The 19,726-nt window shown below is 42.3% G+C and overlaps 1 long non-coding RNA gene across 4 annotated transcripts in view; it reads right to left on the bottom strand.

Moving 5' to 3' along the window:
* LOC145863976 (uncharacterized) overlaps positions 1–19,726 on the bottom strand; it is a 76,117-nt gene that overhangs the window by 45,711 nt on the left and 10,680 nt on the right. For all 4 annotated transcript variants that reach the window (XR_014382559.1, XR_014382561.1, XR_014382560.1 and 1 more), the window contains exon 2: positions 7,747–7,846. This is a non-coding gene — a long non-coding RNA (uncharacterized LOC145863976). The remainder of the gene's footprint in view (positions 1–7,746; positions 7,847–19,726) is intronic.

Genomic DNA, 19,726 nt, shown 5'->3' with positions numbered 1-19,726 from the left:
ATGGGGTATTGTGCATAGACTGCTGAGGATTTGTATTTATTTAATCCATTTTAGAATAAGGCTGTAAATAAACAAAATGTGGTAAAAGTCAAGGGGTCTGAATACTTTCCGAAGGCACTGTAGACCGATCATGTCCAATAAATACAAACAGTGTGTTTGTGAAAAAATAATAGTATGTGTTTCTTTTCACATAAAAGATGCAACCCGTAAATGTAAGAAACACATACGCTCGGCATGAGGCTTGTCAGATGTACCCAATTACTCAATGCAAATAGGGGGACTGGGGGGGAAAAATCTACACAACCTCAATGAAATATAACAAGATTCCACAGTGGCAGAGAGAGACAACGACTGCCATCACCAAGCAACACATTAGCTAGTGGTCCTACATGAGCGACAATAGTGATAGGGATATGTTTAAATCAGTTCACTGATAGGACACTGCTGATTAGAAAAAACAGCTCATGGACACACACTCATCAAATCAAATCAAATTGTATTTGTCACATGCACCGAATAAAACAGGTGTAGACCTTACAGTGAAATTCTTACTTACAAGCCCTTAACCACCAATGCAGTTTTAAGAAAAATAAGTGTTAAGTAAAAAATAGATAAGTAAAAACTAAAAATAACAAATAATTAAAGAGCAGCAGTAAAATAACATTAGTGAGGCTATATACAGGGGGTACCGGTACAGATTCAATGTGGGGGGGGCACCGGTTAGTCGAGGTAATTTAGATAATATGTACATGTAGGTAGTGACTATGCATAGATAATAAACAGAGTAGCAGCAGCTTAAAAGAGGGGGTGGAACAAACAGAGATGCACACAGACAGACACACAGAGGTCTTTGTGGTTGTGTATGAAGATGAGGGGCTATTATAATGATAGAGCAGTGGGTTCCCATTAGTTAAAGGTGCAATATGCAGAAATTGCTCTGCCATTTCCTGGTTGCTAAAATTCTAATAGTTTGCCTAATTTCAATTTATGTGACAAAACCAGCAGTCAGAGTGTAGAGAATCATTATACCATCTAAACCGCTGTGAAATATATTTTCAATAACCAAAACTATTATATTTTCAGGTGTTTGAAGCTGGTGTACAAAACCGAAAGTAAAGAACGTAAAAACTAAACTGAAGGACAGGAAGCATTAAAATAGCACTCATACAGTAGAACATATCTTCCGCTTCTTAGACTAAAACTCACATTTCTATGTGAATTTGGTCGGGTCTCCCAAAAAAAGGTACATATTGCAGCTTTAACGGTCAGCTCTTGTGGTAAGGGTCAGCACCCTGTAGCTGGACTATAAAAAGAGAGGATTCTGATTGGCCGTTTCATAAGGGACTCATCCCCTTTAATGAAGATGGGCTATGCTCCACATGATACTACCAGCACAGGAGAGGGTTGTCACATCATTGGCTGTAGATCTAGAATTCCAATAATCAATTGAAATGATTATTGAGACAAAATATGTCACGTTTAGAAATATACTGTAAGTTCAAACGAACAGGTGCATTCAGACAGACATACAGACATACACACTCACTGAACTCAAAAATTATAACCATGTATGCTTTGTATGTACACACACACAAACACACACACACACACACACACACTGCCACTAGCGCATCAGAGAGCGCCAATTTACAGATGCTAGCGTACTGTACTCGCCCCCGCCTCCGCCTCCGCACCTCTCTTCTCGCCTCTTTTCCTATCTTCGCTTTACCTCCTTCCCCCACTCACATCCTCTGTGCTGCCACACACACACCCAAGGGGAGGACACACTGCTCATACCACCCAGGAAATTAACTTGACATTTGATGCAGACAAAAAAATACTTTTTTTTTTTTTGGGTGGGGGACAACAAAGTGTACCCATGCAGAGATAGGGCCTAGTAGGATATAAACCCAGCCCCCCTCTCCTAAGCCCAGCAACACATTCAAGGGGATTTCAGCGGTCTACAGACGGCACCGGGGTGCCTGCAGAAAATGAACTCCATCGTTTCCAGTACTCCTCTATCTTTCTCCATCTCCGTTTTCTATCACTTCATATCCAATCCATTACCTTCTGTTTGTATGATGGGAGGTTGAGAGAGATAACAGACATTAACAGAGGACTTGATGATGTCTATGCTTGCGCCCCCACCCCTTCAAAACACACAAATATTTAAATGAGATTGAATGCAGGATTTTTCATAGAAATGCAACACTCAGCTTCTACTGTTGTGGATGTCGTATAGCTTCCAGTGCATTGGTTTAGTAAAAAAAAAAAAAAACACACAGCACACACACAGACAAGATCTTGCATAATGATTAATGCTTTAGCCAAAGCTGCTCAGTCATTTGGGTATGGTGCCAAACAAACAAACACACACACACACACACACACACACACACACACACACACAGGCGACGGCCCAGACAGTGTCTGTCTCGGTCCCCCCTCCATTAGACATGCAAGAATGTTAACGTCATTATGCATTATTGTAAGTGTCTGTCTGTGCCCTCCCCCTTCTCTCACTCACCATATTGTGTCTGAGGGGTAGTCCAGACGTGTGTGTGTGTGTGTGTGTGTGTGTGTGTGTGTGTGTGTGTGTGTGTGTGTGTGTGTGTGTGTGTGTGTGTGTGTGTGTGCGTGCGTGCGCGTGTGTGTGTGAGTGTTCTTTTATATGTTACTGCACACAAATCACTGATCATAGCTGAAATACGGGCAGCTCTGAGTGCTATGTAAACCCACTCACACATAGTCTACGCCTTTTACACACAGTTATACAGACTAGATGTTTAAGTGGATAGTCTCTAAAGCTGTGTTCGAAAATTATAACTAACTTCATTAAAACACAACAAGCAACTGTTCAGAATTAGAGCAATCAAAATGATCCTAAATGTGTGAATTATATTGAAATGATGTTGACAGTTGGTGTGCCATCCTTGGTCAGATTTAAACAGAATGGTAGCTCTGCAACCTGCCGGTAAGCGATCTCTCATTTGAAAACCCTGAGCAGTCGAAAGGCACCACAAATTGTATTTTAAACAGTTACTGTAAAAATTGTAAAAAAATGTACACAGAAAACCTGCATGACCAAAGTTTCAGACGATGTGGACATGTTGGCCTCTGTACAGTTTCCTCATTATAAAGATATGTAATGCGTTTAAAAAAATCTCAATGTGCATGGTGTCCACTGACATGAATATCCAGGAATACACTGTGAATATGTGATTTTCGAAAGGGTCTGAGGGTAAGGAAAGGGAGGGAGTGGTTGTCAATTCTTAATCCCCCTCCCTTAGGCTTAATGAATGCACTCAGGAAAATGACACAATTTTGATAAGGTTGAAGTGAGCGAATGGGGGTAGAGGGGACACTTTCATTAGCCGTGGCGTTAGTAGGATCTGTTTTGCATTTCTCTGATGCTCTATACACACAGCCCTGCCCTGCCCTCCCTCCCTAACCTGCTCTCTTCCATCAAAACACAAGAGACACCTTTTCTTTTCTATTCACTGCATTCAGCAGATGAAAACATGAATTGAGAATAAAATATGTAATTCTCAAAGAACATTTATTCAAAATGTTGCTTTAAAATATTAAAAAGGGAGGTGAATAAGGAGGGAAGGAGGGAGAAGATGCCTCTTGTTTGGTCTTTGCATTGTCTTAGGCAAGTCTATCCAGGCCCAAAGGAGGGATATTCAAAAACACTTCTGTACACAACAAAGACTAAAAAGACTGGTTTGGGATAAGACAGAACTACATTAAGCAATACATTGGGCCATCAACACCTTTTGTCAAAAAAGCTATATCTTAAATTGTTCGGGGCAGAAGAGGCTTGCCTACCACCCATCTTGGCTTCTGCAAACTCCCCTCCCTCCTGCCACCTTCCCTCTCTTCGCTGCCAGCGATTTGCATTCATTTGCATGATTTTATGATGTGCATATCCTTTGTTCTCAGAGTAAAAAGATGATGTATGAGAAACCCTACCTACGCAGCGCTACTACACACTCCACTGACGGCCACTTGGATATTAAATGAAAAAAAAATACAACTGCAGTTTTATTCCTTTTAATTATAAATGGATAACTAGTGATTTTGTCACCCCACCCCAATGCCCTACCCCTGGTAATTCTGGGTATCAAAATTTGAAAAAAAGATGGATATGTTTCGGTTTTGTGGAATTTTTGTAACAGCCGTGGACAGGATAGAATGTGCTATCACAAAGCGGCAGGAGCCTCAGCTGATATATATAGCATGGGGGAAGGATCGCATCCAGGCATGAAATATGGAATTACATGACGAATAGGAAATATTAAAATGATAGATGGAAAATAAATCATTTAAATGAAATAGCAGCTTTCATATAAATACATTTTATAAATGACCTACTTTTTGCTTTGGTTAATGCTTTAACCTTGCTGCTAGCTATTGTGTGTTTATTACACATTTATTACATGATAATAATGGCTTTATTCTTATTGGTCAGATGGACAGGTGTAGATTTTCGCTTATGGACATCCAAAAGCTGTGTTCCCCAAGCACACACGCATAAACACATCCAAACACGCACACACACACACACACACACACACACACACACACACACACACACACACACACACACACACACACACACACACACACACACACACACACACACACACACAAACACACACAAACACTGTACCATGCTTTAATCATGCAAACGCATGCAGGGGACATTATGTCCTGTGGCCAAGCGTTAATGACATGGAGGCTGCATGCAGGTATACAGATGTAGGATCTTAATTTGATCACCCTGTTGCAGGAGAACTTTCAGACTTGATTTTCCCTTACGGAAAATGTATCAACCCCTACAAATATGGACTTTAAATTATAATCCACATAAAAATGATAATTTCCTGTTGCTGCAAGTTTATTTTCCTGCTACAGCAAACTGGCTCAAATTAAGATCCTACGTCTGTATTCTGGAAGGTCTACTCTAGGGAAACACAGGCTGTGCCTTATGAATGGCAACACCTAACAATCGCTCTCTGTCATACTGGATTTCATTAGTGCTAAATTAGTATAAGTAATGCTGTGCCATATACAAACATAATAGGATATAAACACACAGGATATTGTGCATTTTCATGGTTGCTATTCTATAAATCGAATACATATATACAGTATATATATGTAACCACTGCCCATAGAGCATACAGCACATTGAAACACAAGGCAATCATTGTAATTTGGATATTGTCAGGGAGTATTACTAAAGGATAGAAATGAGAGGCTGCAGTAGCCCTGTTTCCAGGGGGAATGTTTCAGGAGTGTCACTGCACATCTTCATCTGAGAGATGAAAATAGTCATCCCTTCTTGTTTGGGCTTTGACCCCATGATCCCTACTATGCTCTCACACAGGCAATGGCTGATGGGAGGTTAGACATCGCTCTGACTCCTAAAAAGCATAGTGGGCCAGTAACCTTGCATTGCAGTCTATCTAAATAATGCAGCGGTGGATATAGTGGTCTAACGACACTGACACACTGCTTTTAAGATGGTGACATGAATGCTATGGTACTGTTGTAGACACATCCTGATTAAAGGTAGATGTAGTATTTCGGAGAGGACCGTTGATAAAGCCCACATTCACATTTGCTAAGCATTTGAACTATAGCGAACCTAAAGCAATGGCCCGATACTGAAGGATTCTGATTAACAGTATACATCTAAACTCTTAGAAAAAAAGATTCCACAGGTGTTCTTTGGCTGTCCCCATAGGAGAACCCCTTTTGGTTCCAGGTAGAAACCTTTTTGGTTCCAGGTAGAACTCTTCTGGGTTCCATGTAGAATCCTCTGTGAAAGGGTTCTACCTGGAACCAAAATGGGTTCTTTAAAGGGTTCAGTGTTCTCCTATTGGGAGAGTGTACCTTCCTCCTGACTTTCATGTCCACAGCACAATGAAAACCTGTATAGTAAACTTTACTCCCATAATGGACTGGAGTTTTTTTGTTTGGTTTTGACCAAACACCAACCAGAGGGACAATAGTGTATGACCTTGTCAACAGACAACACTGGCTACAGCGTAAATGGCATCCTTCTAAAGAGAGATACTGTATAGTTACATTGGATACACACAATATTACCATGCCAGGGTGCTTATTCATACCAAAAAATGAAACCACATGCTTGGTCTGAAAAATGTCTATTTTTGGTATTTGATCACAAATCTTTGGCTTTGACTGTATCATTGGCAAAAATAGAAACTAGTGATTTGATAACAATGATGGCTATAGGTCTGGGAGTTTAAATGGTGAGTAGTGACTCTGCCGCTGACTCTCCTGCCCGGCGACTCGGCCTGCCCTCCCTAATTGGCCCTTCAGAGCACTCCACCGATAGAGGGAGAGTAGAGGGAGTAATTACACTGGGTACACTACCACATGCTGAGGCCCATGGGTGCTGACATCACCCTCTCTCTTGAACCCTTTAATTCTACATCGCACAATAAGTATTTTACTTGAATACCAAGACCTACAAACAGCCTTTTGGAGTAACCAGAATATTCTGAATGGTACTAGAGGTAATCTCTTGGTATTGTCTGGTACTGTTTGGAGAGTGTGAGTGAGATCGGTATTTTTAGCTGTTGAAATATTTTTTATGGCAGAGTTGTATTTCTACAGATTTAGCATGTGGTGCATAGCACGCACATTAAATATCCCAAGAAATTAACATATTGTCAATCTCTCCAGCTGTGTTTGAGATGGTTTTAGGAAGGCTGAGGTCAAAGGTCAAATCAAGGATTTTTTTTTCTTTTTTCTGCTCATTCTGAGTAAATAGGCCATTCAAAAATCCCGAATAATACCTTCCGCAACACATCACTAAAGCAAGCTAAGTTCATAGATCGACCAATATGGCAGTACAACTAAAATGCTACATCCACACATCATCCACACATCATCCACACATCATCCACACATCATGTGGGGAGTAATACGGGAATGTTCCAAATGACCTCGCCGAGAACGCTGCCTGCTTGTGTATCATTTGCAATGGCTATAGCCATTTGCATTAGATTTTTAAGGGGTACACCTTTTAGACTGTGAGTTTGTGCTGATGATAAACAGTGAACGCTAGCCTCTGCCCCCCCCCCCGTGACTCTGGTCTTGGTATGGACCAGAGGGCAGAGGAATGGGTCATGGGATTTGATATTGCTCATGGCCATGTTGCCTGAGCTTCCCTCAAACCAGTTTTTCTGTTTACTGTGTTCCCTGGACTGCTACTAACATCCAAGGGTTTACTCTAATATTCTCCATATAGCCTAACTTTTACACACTCACATGCAAACACATTTAAACAAAACAAATGTGTATCTTTTTTTGGTGATTACTGAACAATTCATTTATACATTTATAATTAGTAGGTTTTGTTATCTGTTTTAACAAAACTTTTTTATTATCTTTGTATATTGTTTTTTTTGTGTTGTGGTTTTCATATAAGCCCTTGGGCTTCCAACCGCATGTGCACAATTGTTTGCTTTGTATTGTTGTCTATCAATTGTTTTCTTTGGTGCAAATAAAAAAATAAAAAATAAATACTCAACACAGAGGCTAACTTTGCTGCGGGCTTGCATAGACACACACGCTCAAACACACATGTACACACGCTCACATGAAGATGAACAGAGTGCACGGACACACACACACATAACACACACAGCATGGTCAGTTTGGCATTTGCGTCTGTATTTTTTGGTGGCCCGTTGGCTTTCTAACCTGAGCTCATGTTGGTTCAGCAGTAGGCAAAGTCCCAGACAGACATGTCCATTTGGTCTCTCTCCTGAGCAAGGGGAATCAGGGCCATATTTCTCCAACCCTGCAACACGAGGGAACACACACACAGAGGCAAGGTTGTAAATGTAAAGCTTTTCCATGCAGCCACTAAGCTTTACATGTCAGATATTGTTTCTAGACAAAATCACAATGAACATGTTCCCTCAATGCAGAGGAGAGGGGTGATCACATGACGCTTGTCAACAGAGGTAGCATTTACCATCGCTAAGTTTGCTTTGCAGTATTCAAATTGGCAATAACTTCACGGAAATGTTGGCTCAACCTTTACATACGGCCACAAATAACAGCTGAAACACCTTGATGTCACGTGACCGCTTCGCACCACTTAGAAACGGTTTTCAGATCCTTCAGTGAAAGATGGTGGTACTGTCAGTTGACTGAAGATATTTTCCAGAGTTACATCTTTAAATGCTTTTTCTGTGTCATTAAATGAACCCACAGTGGCCTACTCAGATAGGTGCAACATTGTTCTTTTGAATGGCGGTTAAAAATGAACAGCAGCAGCAGGTTATGTACTACATCTATTTCTCCTGCTACCAGTCCCTCTATCCTAATCCCCCGCCTGCATGTTCATATCTACCTCAAATTACTCCAGTATCCCTCCACATTAAAATGTGCTACTGAACACTGACCCTGTATATTGCTTCCTCTTTTATTTTGTATTTTTCATGATATCTTTTATTATTTAACTTATACTATTTTGATATTGATTGCTGCAATTTGGGGTAGGGCTTGCAAGTGAAGCATTTCACTCTACTTGTGCATGTGACAATACAAGTTGAATTTGAACTGTACTGTATTACATGAATGGTAGCCCAGACTGGTCTTGTCAAGAGACGTTTTGTTGCATACCGATGCTCCATGAGCTGCCATGTTGTTGACCCCTGTCCCCCGGAACCCTGACCCCAGTCTTTGGACAGAAGAAGGCTGGAGTGGGGGAGTGGGGTCTAGACCCTGTTCTGGGGAGCACATGGCCCTCTGGGGTCAAGGGTGAACTCTCCAACCCACCAAGGAGAATCTCATTTATATCTACTTTTCCGAGGAAACAGCATCACTAGTGATGTCCTTCACAGCACAGAGAATGGATAAATCCACAAACAATGGAAACTCACGACAGAACAATATATGAAGTCCTCAAACCATATCTCTGCAATAGCTCTCTATAAAGAAGGTCACTATTGCCACCTGCATCCGGTCAACCAATTGTGTTGACATTCATACTACAATTGAGTGAAGCCAGAGTTCTTGCAAAGTTCATTTGAGTAGCTACCAATGATGAACAAGGGACATGATTGATGAGGCATTGCATTACGGCATTAAACACATACTATGATCATTTAGAAGAAATGTGTTTACATCAATGGCTGAAGATGTTTGTATGGCAACACTGGAATGGGTATTTTCATCCTACTGTCTAAACACGATGTCTTGTGTCCACAGCTTTACAATGGGTGTTATCTTTATCTCAAGTATCTTTCCAGGGTCTCAGAGAGTTCTGTTGTGTGTCCATGTGATGGTCTGGCCTTCCTGACAGACGTCAACAGGAGACTGGCAGCTGCCAGTTCTTATAAAGCCTCCATGTCAAACCAGGATGAACACACACACACGTACATACACACACAAACTCACACACACCCACACACACACACAACACACGTACATAGACACACACACACACACACACACACACACACACACACACACACACACACACACACACACACAGAGACACACACACCCACACACAAACACATGTATACACACACACACACACACACACACACACACACACACACACACACACACACACACACACACACACACACACACACACACACACCTATACAGGAAAATGGGTTAGCTACAACAGTAATCTAAAATGAGACGAATCTATCTCTCTTTCAGAACAAATGAACAACATTAACAATATGTTATTATCAAGTATTCATATTTATTGATAGGAAACAAGAACAATTGAACAGATATCACTGGCATATATGTAAAAACATGACAGTGTAAAAGATTACGTGAGACCACAGAAGTGTGAAGGACAATTATAGCACTGGAGCATTGATTATTCATGGAAATAATATTACGTGGAATTCATAGACTCATTTAAATCTATGCACTGAAGCTGCTGAACAAAGCATGTGATTCCTGAAGACAAATCTAAGGACTGAATCTAGATAAGTGATTTCACTTCATGATTCATTTAAACGTATTGGACACACTCACACATACCCTCTCTCTCTTACTGTCTTTCTTTTTGTTTTACTACCTTTATTTCTAAGTGTGCTAGTATGTTCCTGTGGTTCTGTGGTTAACCGAGTCTGTGTGTTCATAGCCCTACGGCAGGGTTTAGGGTAACTGCTTGGCACCCCCCACCCACCCCGTTCCCTTTATGGCTTGTGTGGCTTGTCTCTTCGCATCTCTCTCCTGTACACCCCATCCCCCTCCTCTCGCTATGCGGCTACTGGCCTACATGCAGGGAATTACTGTGCCACAGAAGCTCAGATACTAAGACAACCATTATGGAGACAGAGCACTGTGGCACAGGTCGACACAAAAGCCTGAATACAAAACCCCATACAGAAACAAACACAGACATAGTCAGATTCACACTGTTTGTATACAGTGCCCATTAATGTTACGCTCAATTTACAATCCTGATATTATGAATGTTATCGGAGTCTGACTTGCGTTTTCTGTCTCATTTCCTTGAGGTAATAATCCATTAGCAGAGGCTCAACCACACAGCCGTTTAATTATCCTTCCTTCACTGGGAGCCTGCTGGGGCGTACCACGCATCACCAGGAAGAGGGGTGACAGGAAGAAACTGTCTGCTACCATTTCATATGACTACAGTATGTTCATAATGTGGACTACATCACAAGGCTGTACTGTAGTGGGAACACGCATTTACAGGCAGACGTGTGCACAATATAAAACACACACACTTACACGCGCACACACACACGCACACACACAAACACACACACGCACAGACACAGGCACACACACACAGACACACGCACACACACAAACACACACACACACACACACACACACACACACACACACACACACACACACACACACGCACACATGCACACACACACACAAACACACACACACACGCACAGACACAGGCACACACACACACAGACACAGAAACACAGATGTGTTCTGCTGCTGGATGAGGTTTCATCTCTCACACAACCTCTCCGTCTCTGATTGCTCAGAGACAACACACACCATAGTGAATGTTGATCTGTTGTTCATCTGCCGTTCCTTTGGCATGGTGTGTTTTAGGGACCCCCGGCTGGAGGACTTCTGACTGCTGACATTTCCTCGCAATTCTCTTTGTGGAACAGAGGAGGCTGGCGGGTGGAGTAATAGGAGGACTGGCTCATTGTAATGGCTGGAATGGAACGGTATCAAACACATCAAATATATGGAAACCACATGTTTGACTTGTATTTCTTCCATTTCAGCCGTTACATTAAGCCTGTCCTCCTATAGCTCCTCCCATCCGCCTCCTCTGATGTAGAATCGGTTTGCACTCAGTTTGCAAATTAAGTCCTGCACTCTGTTCAGAGGTGCTAAGTAGTCTCAGCCGACAAACGCTACCGGTGTATCCGAGCCCTTAGAGGACATTCTTTAAATTCACAGGACAGAATTGTATGATTTCCTATCAATCTATTTCCCTATAGCACTTTAGCACGTACCAAGCCATTGCAGATATTGCTGAAAGGCCCTATATACCGTGCATGGTGGCCTTGGTCCACATTGTTGAAACTATAATGGAAGATGTGTCTACCTACTACAAAACAATCTTCATTGGTTGCTTTCTCTGTGCAGTAAATGTGGTTGTGTTTATTGTTGTGTGTGTGCGTGCGTGTGTGTGTGTGTGTGTGTGTGTGTGTGTGTGTGTGTGTGTGTGTGTGTGTGTGTGTGTGTGTGTGTGTGTGTGTGTGTGTGTGTGCGTGTGTGTGTGTGTGTGTGTGTGTGTGTTGGAGAAGGGTGATGCTGCGTACTAGAATGCATTCGAAATAATTTCCTGCACTCTCTCCTTGGTTGTGCCTCGGGATTAAAAAAAATGCAAACGCTGTGTACATGTCTAGCTGAGCAGTGTGTGTGTGTGTGTGTGTGTGTGTGTGTGTGTGTGTGTGTGTGTGTGTGTGTGTGTGTGTGTGTGTGTGTGTGGGGGGGGGGGGGGCATGCCACTAAGTGTGAGGACGCTTACTTCTTAGTGAGCACTTTGTCATAATTAAGTGAAGAATAAGACAAGTAAGCCTGAAGGAGAGAGAGAGAGAGAGCGAGAGAGAGAGAGAGAGAGAGAGAGAGAGAGAGAGAGAGAGAGAGAGAGAGAGAGAGAGCTTCTTTAACTGAACCTGGACCAGTGTCACTTCTACTTGAGAGAAACAGGGGCAGCAGTGAAGCTACCTACGCATAGCTAAGTATGTGTAATATATTGCAAATACTTGTTAACTGCCTTCCTTTCTCCTGCTGCTGGGTAATTGAACATTCACTGAGATTGACATACAGTGCTCTGACTCATTGTTGTCTACATGTCTATGATCATTTTTTACATTTCTAACAATTAGAAGCATCATTTGAAACTAGCTAAGGATAGTATTGTTTTTTCTTTGTAGACTCTTCATTGCAGTATGGAATTTGAAACTGTAGCTAGGTTATTTTTGACAAAAAGTTAAATTATATTTCATTTATTTTATGTGTAGTGTTTTAGGCTAATGATAACAGAAATGGAGTATAGCATAAGGACATGTTTTACAACTATTGCAATGGCTTCCTGTCTTAATTTTTATACCATTGGACTTAGTTAATGAATCCATCTTCGAGTTTTACTTTTGGCCTGCAAGCGAACTTGACACAGTTCCTACCATGTTTTGCCAACACTTGAATCATTTAAAAGAATCCCAAAGAGAGCATACCAATTTTCACATGCAATGTGACACAGAGATATCCGCTTTGTCTGTAGCCAAGAATTTGCTTAAAAGTGGAAAAGTCAAATACAGTTAGTTAATTTTTGTTTGCCGGTGTGACAGATGCAGTCCACACAGTGTGAGACACCAATATTGGAAAGCATGACAAGGGAAAATCACATAGGTGACAGTAATCGGAGGAATTCATGTATGCAAATGAGGTGCTTGGCATGCATGGCTGGCGATGCCACTAATTGAATAATTGGCCTCAGAGCACCAGGTGCACCGACCACGCTTCTAGTGCGTGTACGCCTACGCCTGTGTGTGTGTATGTGCCAGCGGACATTTTAGGTCTACCCTCCTCACACGCTCACCACTGCCAAACGCCTTAAGATGGTGGCACCTTGAGGGAGAGACACTCCTTCAGTGAGCCAACCAGGTCCCTCCTCACTCTCCTCCTCCTCCTCTATCATGGCTCTTCACGACAACACTGGGCAAGCACCCCTCCCCCTAACCACTGTCCCCCTTATAAATATGTAATTTCCCCCTCTCTAATAACGATATTAGGGGCTGGCTCTGGTGCCTTGGTGTATATGCATGAGTCCTCTCTCATCAAATTTGCATAAAAGGTCCAGATGCTAATGTTACCGTGGCGACTACTTGCAGTGCTTACTATTCTATATTCAGCGTAGCCATATCCCTAGACAAGCCAAGATTCCACATCGCCTGAACAGTCAGCTCTTTAATTGTAGCAGTGCTGCCTCTATTGATGTGTATTTCAAGTCACCTACATCCCCTCCGTAATAACGGAAGGTAAAGTAGTCGGCATCATTCATTAGGTTAAAGATGGATTCTATAGTTATTTGAGCCATACGAATTGGTTGGTGGGTTCTAAAACCATAGGCCTTGCTCAAATTATTTCTAAACATTTTCACATGAAAGAGCCCTTTAACTACTAAATTAGATACTGTAAAATGACTGCATGTGTAGAGTATGTGTGAGCAATTATATACCGCTGCCTTAATAGACCAGAGCAAAATGACATATATGGCAACATTGAAGGAAAAGTACAGTGTCCACACACACACACACACACACACACACACACACACACACACACACACACACACACACACACACACACACACACACACACACACACACACACACACACACACACACACACACACACGGTACGTCAGAACAGTAAAGCCACAAGGCGTCTCTGTTGGTTATTTGTAATTAATTGAGAATGAATAATGCAGTAACATGAAATACATTATTAACACACATTCATCTTACGAGAGGATTCAAAGCATATTTCAAATGCAATTATACTAATTTATTTATAGCAGGGGTATTTGCATAATAAAAAGCCATCGGAGCACAGACATATTGAAAAGGACAGACAGGCAGGCAGATGGGTTTAGGCGTATACTGTAAAGCCGCCATTCATACGTATGCAGCCAGAGTAGCTATTGTACACGCCAATGCTCACAACATCAGTCATATTAATCTTGTTGCCGCAATAATTTCTGCTGTGTGTTGTTAGCATCATTACCATTAGCAATTATGATGAAGTAAGTCTAATGTAGCTAGCTAGCATAAGCATATTTGTTGAATTCTGTTGATCACTATATGGAATGGGCAGGGAGGTATGTTTGAAAAATAAATGTTTATGAATATAAATTATTAAAACGCAAGTTAACAATTGTTTACTATTTTGGCCTTTAATGGATTTTTTTATGTTTTATTATTATGTATTTTATACATTTACATATTATCTAAGTCCATTATCTGAGTGTAAGTAACACTGTGTGCTTATGAGACAAACTAAAATGTCTTCTGCATCCATTTTTGTACGTTTGATTTATGATGTTTTAAAGACTGTACATGTTGCTTTGTTCCTCATCTATTTAGCGTCCTTTAATTCAGAGTTAAACATTTTGCTCAAACAATAATATCATTATCAGATGTTCCATTTACGCTTCCCGTTAACAAACAAACCCATATCATAAAAATACGTGTGTCCATTCTTAGATAAAAAGGTGCAATCTAGAACGTAAACGTGTATTTGGCTGTCCCCATAGGAGAACACTTTAAAAAAAACACTTTTTTGGTTCCAGGTAGAACCCGTTTTGTGTTCCACATAAAACCCTTTCCACAGAGGGTTCTACATGGAACTCAAAAGAGTTCTACCTGGAACCAAAACGGTTCTACCTTTTTTTTAAAGGGTTATCCTATAGGAACAGCCAAAGGAACCTTTAAGAACCCTTTTTTCTAAAAATGTTAGTCGTGTGGGGTAGGACTAACTGTCATTAATGTCCTAATAAGCTGACTGTTATCCAGTCATGTTTTGAAGGTAATTGCATGGACAGTGACACATGGAGGTAGGTAGCTCTAATGTAGTGGTATGACTAACACCATGTCCATAACCACCTCTATGCAGGCTGCTGGAGGGAGGGACACCGTGGCAGAGCACAGCATGCCTGCTGCTCCTCACAACCACGCTCAAGTGACCATGCGTGATGTCATTAAAAAGGGCCCAACCATGACATTCCACAATGGATTATTGGCCCATGTTATGGCTGGTTGATCGTTTAGGAGGAGGCAGGAGGCAGGAGGCAGGAGGCAGGAGGCGGACCACAGTGGAACCAGTGGTAAGAAGAGACAATGGTACTGTGTGTGTGGCTTACTGCGTGCGTGTGTGTGCACTGAAATGCACTGCATTGCCACATGTTTGATGCCGATTGAAACAGCATCTACAGCGGTAGGCTGTCGTCACTGTGTGAGAGCAGCAGCCATATCTACTGTGTGTGGTCACCCTGTGCATTGCTAAGAATATCCATCACACCACTGTTAATGGAGGAAAAAGTCACCTGACAGGAAAAACATTGCAACACTTCAATGTGTGTGATGAATCTAAATTGAGCCCAGGAGACAAGGAGGGTGTCATTCTAGTCAGTTACACACAAACACACACACACACACTCTCTGAAACCAGGAACCTGTCCTGCTCCAGCGGCGCTGATGCCGGCGTGCGCACCGTGAGCTCACCTCCCGTTGCCACGGCGACACCAACCAGAGGGAAAAGCCTGGTGTGTGTGACAGAGGCCTGAGAGGGAGGAAGGAGGAGGGACTGAGGAATTCACATAGCGCTTGGCTTGTTTCAGCACTAGTACCTTATTCGGTTACCAGGCCTTATCACGGAAATGCTAAACCGACCCTTTCAATTATCAAGGCAATGTCTTTAGCCCGGCCACCTATTTGTAATGGCTGGCCTGGGATTTCAAATGAGATGTGTCAGAAATAGTTGGCCGACAAGGTGGACAGTAGACATTTATACACACAATTGGGTATTATCATGCATTATGTACAATTAACATGTACATACACAAACATATAGGGAATCATGCAGTCATGCACACACTCACAAATATGACCACTAAATGAAACACACGCTCATTTTTTTTCCATAAACAAAAAAATGCGACTAACAGCTGCTTTGGTGCCTGCATTCTATTAGTGATGAAGAGCTAACCCAGTCTGGGGGTCGTCTGCTCATCAATGGTGGTGCCCCACAGCCGTGAATGCACTGAATTCATTAGTCATCGCGCACAGATGGTGTCTGGCTGCCTGTCTCAAGTTCAAGTTCATGTCCAGGAGACCCAGAGAGAGAGACATGCTGAAGCCAGACAGACCAGATGCTACTGAGACAGAGAGAGAGACATGCTGAAGCCAGACAGACCAGATGCTACTGAGACAGAGAGAGAGAGACATGCTGAAGCCAGACAGACCAGACACTACTGAGACAGAGAGAGAGACATGCTGAAGCCAGACAGACCAGATGCTACTGAGACACAGAGAGAGAGACATGCTGAAGCCAGACAGACCAGATGCTACTGAGACAGAGAGAGAGACATGCTGAAGCCAGACAGACCAGATGCTACTGAGACAGAGAGAGAGAGACATGCTGAAGCCAGACAGACCAGACACTACTGAGACACAGAGAGAGAGACATGCTGAAGCCAGACAGACCAGATGCTACTGAGACAGAGAGAGAGACATGCTGAAGCCAGACAGACCAGACACTACTGAGACACAGAGAGAGAGACATGCTGAAGCCAGACAGACCAGACACTACTGAGACACAGAGAGAGAGAGACATGCTGAAGCCAGACAGACCAGATGCTACTGAGACAGAGAGAGAGAGACATGCTGAAGCCAGACAGACCAGATGCTACTGAGACAGAGAGAGAGACATGCTGAAGCCAGACAGACCAGACACTACTGAGACACAGAGAGAGAGACATGCTGAAGCCAGACAGACCAGACACTACTGAGACACAGAGAGAGAGACATGCTGAAGCCAGACAGACCAGATGCTACTGAGACAGAGAGAGAGAGACATGCTGAAGCCAGACAGACCAGATGCTACTGAGACAGAGAGAGAGAGACATGCTGAAGCCAGACAGACCAGACACTACTGAGACACAGAGAGAGAGACATGCTGAAGCCAGACAGACCAGATGCTACTGAGACAGAGAGAGAGAGACATGCTGAAGCCAGACAGACCAGATGCTACTGAGACACAGAGAGAGAGACATGCTGAAGCCAGACAGACCAGACGCTACTGAGACACAGAGAGAGAGACATGCTGAAGCCAGACAGACCAGACACTACTGAGACACAGAGAGAGAGACATGCTGAAGCCAGACAGACCAGATGCTACTGAGACACAACCATTGTTCCTCATCTACAGTACATGATGCAGAAGGCCATAGCCGTGGGAATTAGGGGTGCTGAGGGTGCTGCAGTAACCTCTGATAAATCTAAATTTAAATCCACAAAATTTGTGAACTAGGCCTTTATTACTCCTGTATTAGCAGAGAGAAACACTCTTCAGCTGTCCCTATGCAATAAAACATCAGTGTTATGACAATACTTAAGCTATAATAACAGTAGCAACAGCTTGGTGACCATTTTACATCCTTAGTCTGGCATAGAAATTACCTGCATCATAAAGTCACTACCTAGATTTGACTTGTATTGAATGTAAATACATGAGCCCTCTGCACAGAAAGAATGCACATATAAAAATTGACACGCTGGTGTCAAATATGCTGATTGCTTGCCCAATGAATATGAAAAACCTGCCATGGTTGCCATGGTTATGTTATTCAGCCAATCATGTGACAAAAATGGATGCAGAGCACTGTAAGTGTGAGTGGGGAGGGAGGGGACAGAAGAGCCAGCATTACTGAGCAGAGAGAGGCAACGTCGTCCCCACCCATCTCTACACGCATAGTCAAATCAGACGCCTATATTTCTCTGTGAGAATGGACCTTTTGAAAGGGGTGGCAAGGCTTCTCCTCCTCTCCTTCCCCCCAGCCTGCCTGTATGGCAGTTTCAGAAATAACCACAACCATTCTCACATCCACTCCAAGCACTTCCTACTGTAAAATACACTACTCAGCCAACAAAGATGAGCTAGAGAAAAGAATATGTAAGACTGTCTGCTGTCGGGTGTAGGCCTACATGAATTGTAGCTAAATATACAACTTGATAGAGTATGTATAATATTACCACAGACTCGTGCATGATTTTCCAGTGTTCACAAGGAGACTAAATACCATTAATGTGATATACACTCATGCTCTGGAGACAGTGTACGCCCCATGGAAACTGCTGCCTGCCTGTTTCTATGTTACAGCATGCACAGCAGGAATATTGAGAGTGACTATGAGGCGGATTTGCAGCAGTTTCAGACATGTGATATTGCTCTCTTCTGGCAACACTGGGCTACATCTAGCATTGCATTGTGATGGCTTACCTACTGAAGAGAATGACTGGGGTTAACATCCGCTGTATGATACAGTGCTACATTATGGTGAAACATAGTGCCTACAAAGAACATGAAAGTAGGCTACTGCAAACCAGTAAGACACAAACAGGCTAGTAAGACATAAACAGGCTAGTAAAACACAAATAGGCTAGCAAGACACAAACAGACTAGTAAGAGACAAACAGGCTAGTAAGACTCAAACAGGCTAATAAGACACAAACAGGCTAGTAAGACACAAACAGGCTAGTAAGACACAAACAGGCTAGTAAGACTCAAACAGGCTAATAAGACACAAACAGGCTAGTAAGACACAAATAGGCTAACAAGACACAAACAGCCTAATAAGACACAAACAGGCTAGTAAGACTCAAACAGGCTAATAAGACACAAACAGGCTAGTAAGACACAAATAGGCTAACAAGACACAAACAGCCTAGTAAGACACAAACATGCTAATAAGACACAAATAGGCTAATAAGACACAAACAGGCTAGTAAGACACAAACAGGCTAGTAAGACACAAACAGGCTAATAAGACACAAACAGGCTAGTAAGACACAAATTGGCTAACAAGACACAAACAGCCTAGTAAGACACAAACAGGCTAATAAGACACAAATAGGCTAATAAGACACAAACGGACTAATAAGACACAAACAGGCTAGTAAGACACAAACAGGCTAGTAAGACACAAATAGGCTAACAAGACACAAACAGCCTAGTAAGACACAAACAGGCTAGCAATTCTGCCCCAAAATGCATTGGCTGAGGAATAATTTGTTGAAATGGTAGACATGATTTACTGTAAAAAGCATAAAATAGAATTGTGGTGAAGTCACACCATTAAACATCTCCAGACTTCAAATGATGAAGAAACATTTTTATTCAGTCAGTGCAGTGCAGTGGCCTTTTATACTGTGGAGAATCAACTGATTTATATATGCTGGGTTACTTACAGACCTCAAGTTTTTATTTACACTGCGCTGGCATTTAGTATGGCCCCAGACTAGAAAACAATGCAGCCATTCATAAGTCTAGACAACGATTTCTAACAACTTATCCTGGGACAATGAAACGTGGTTATTCACTGCTTTTCCAAATGGTGTTCTCA

This window comes from Salmo salar, chromosome 24 (genome assembly GCF_965601325.2).
Source record: "Salmo salar chromosome 24, fSalSal1, whole genome shotgun sequence".
Lineage (NCBI taxonomy): Eukaryota > Metazoa > Chordata > Actinopteri > Salmoniformes > Salmonidae > Salmo > Salmo salar.
The sequence above is the reverse complement of the archived record's forward strand: the minus strand, read 5'-3'. Positions and strand labels throughout refer to the sequence as shown.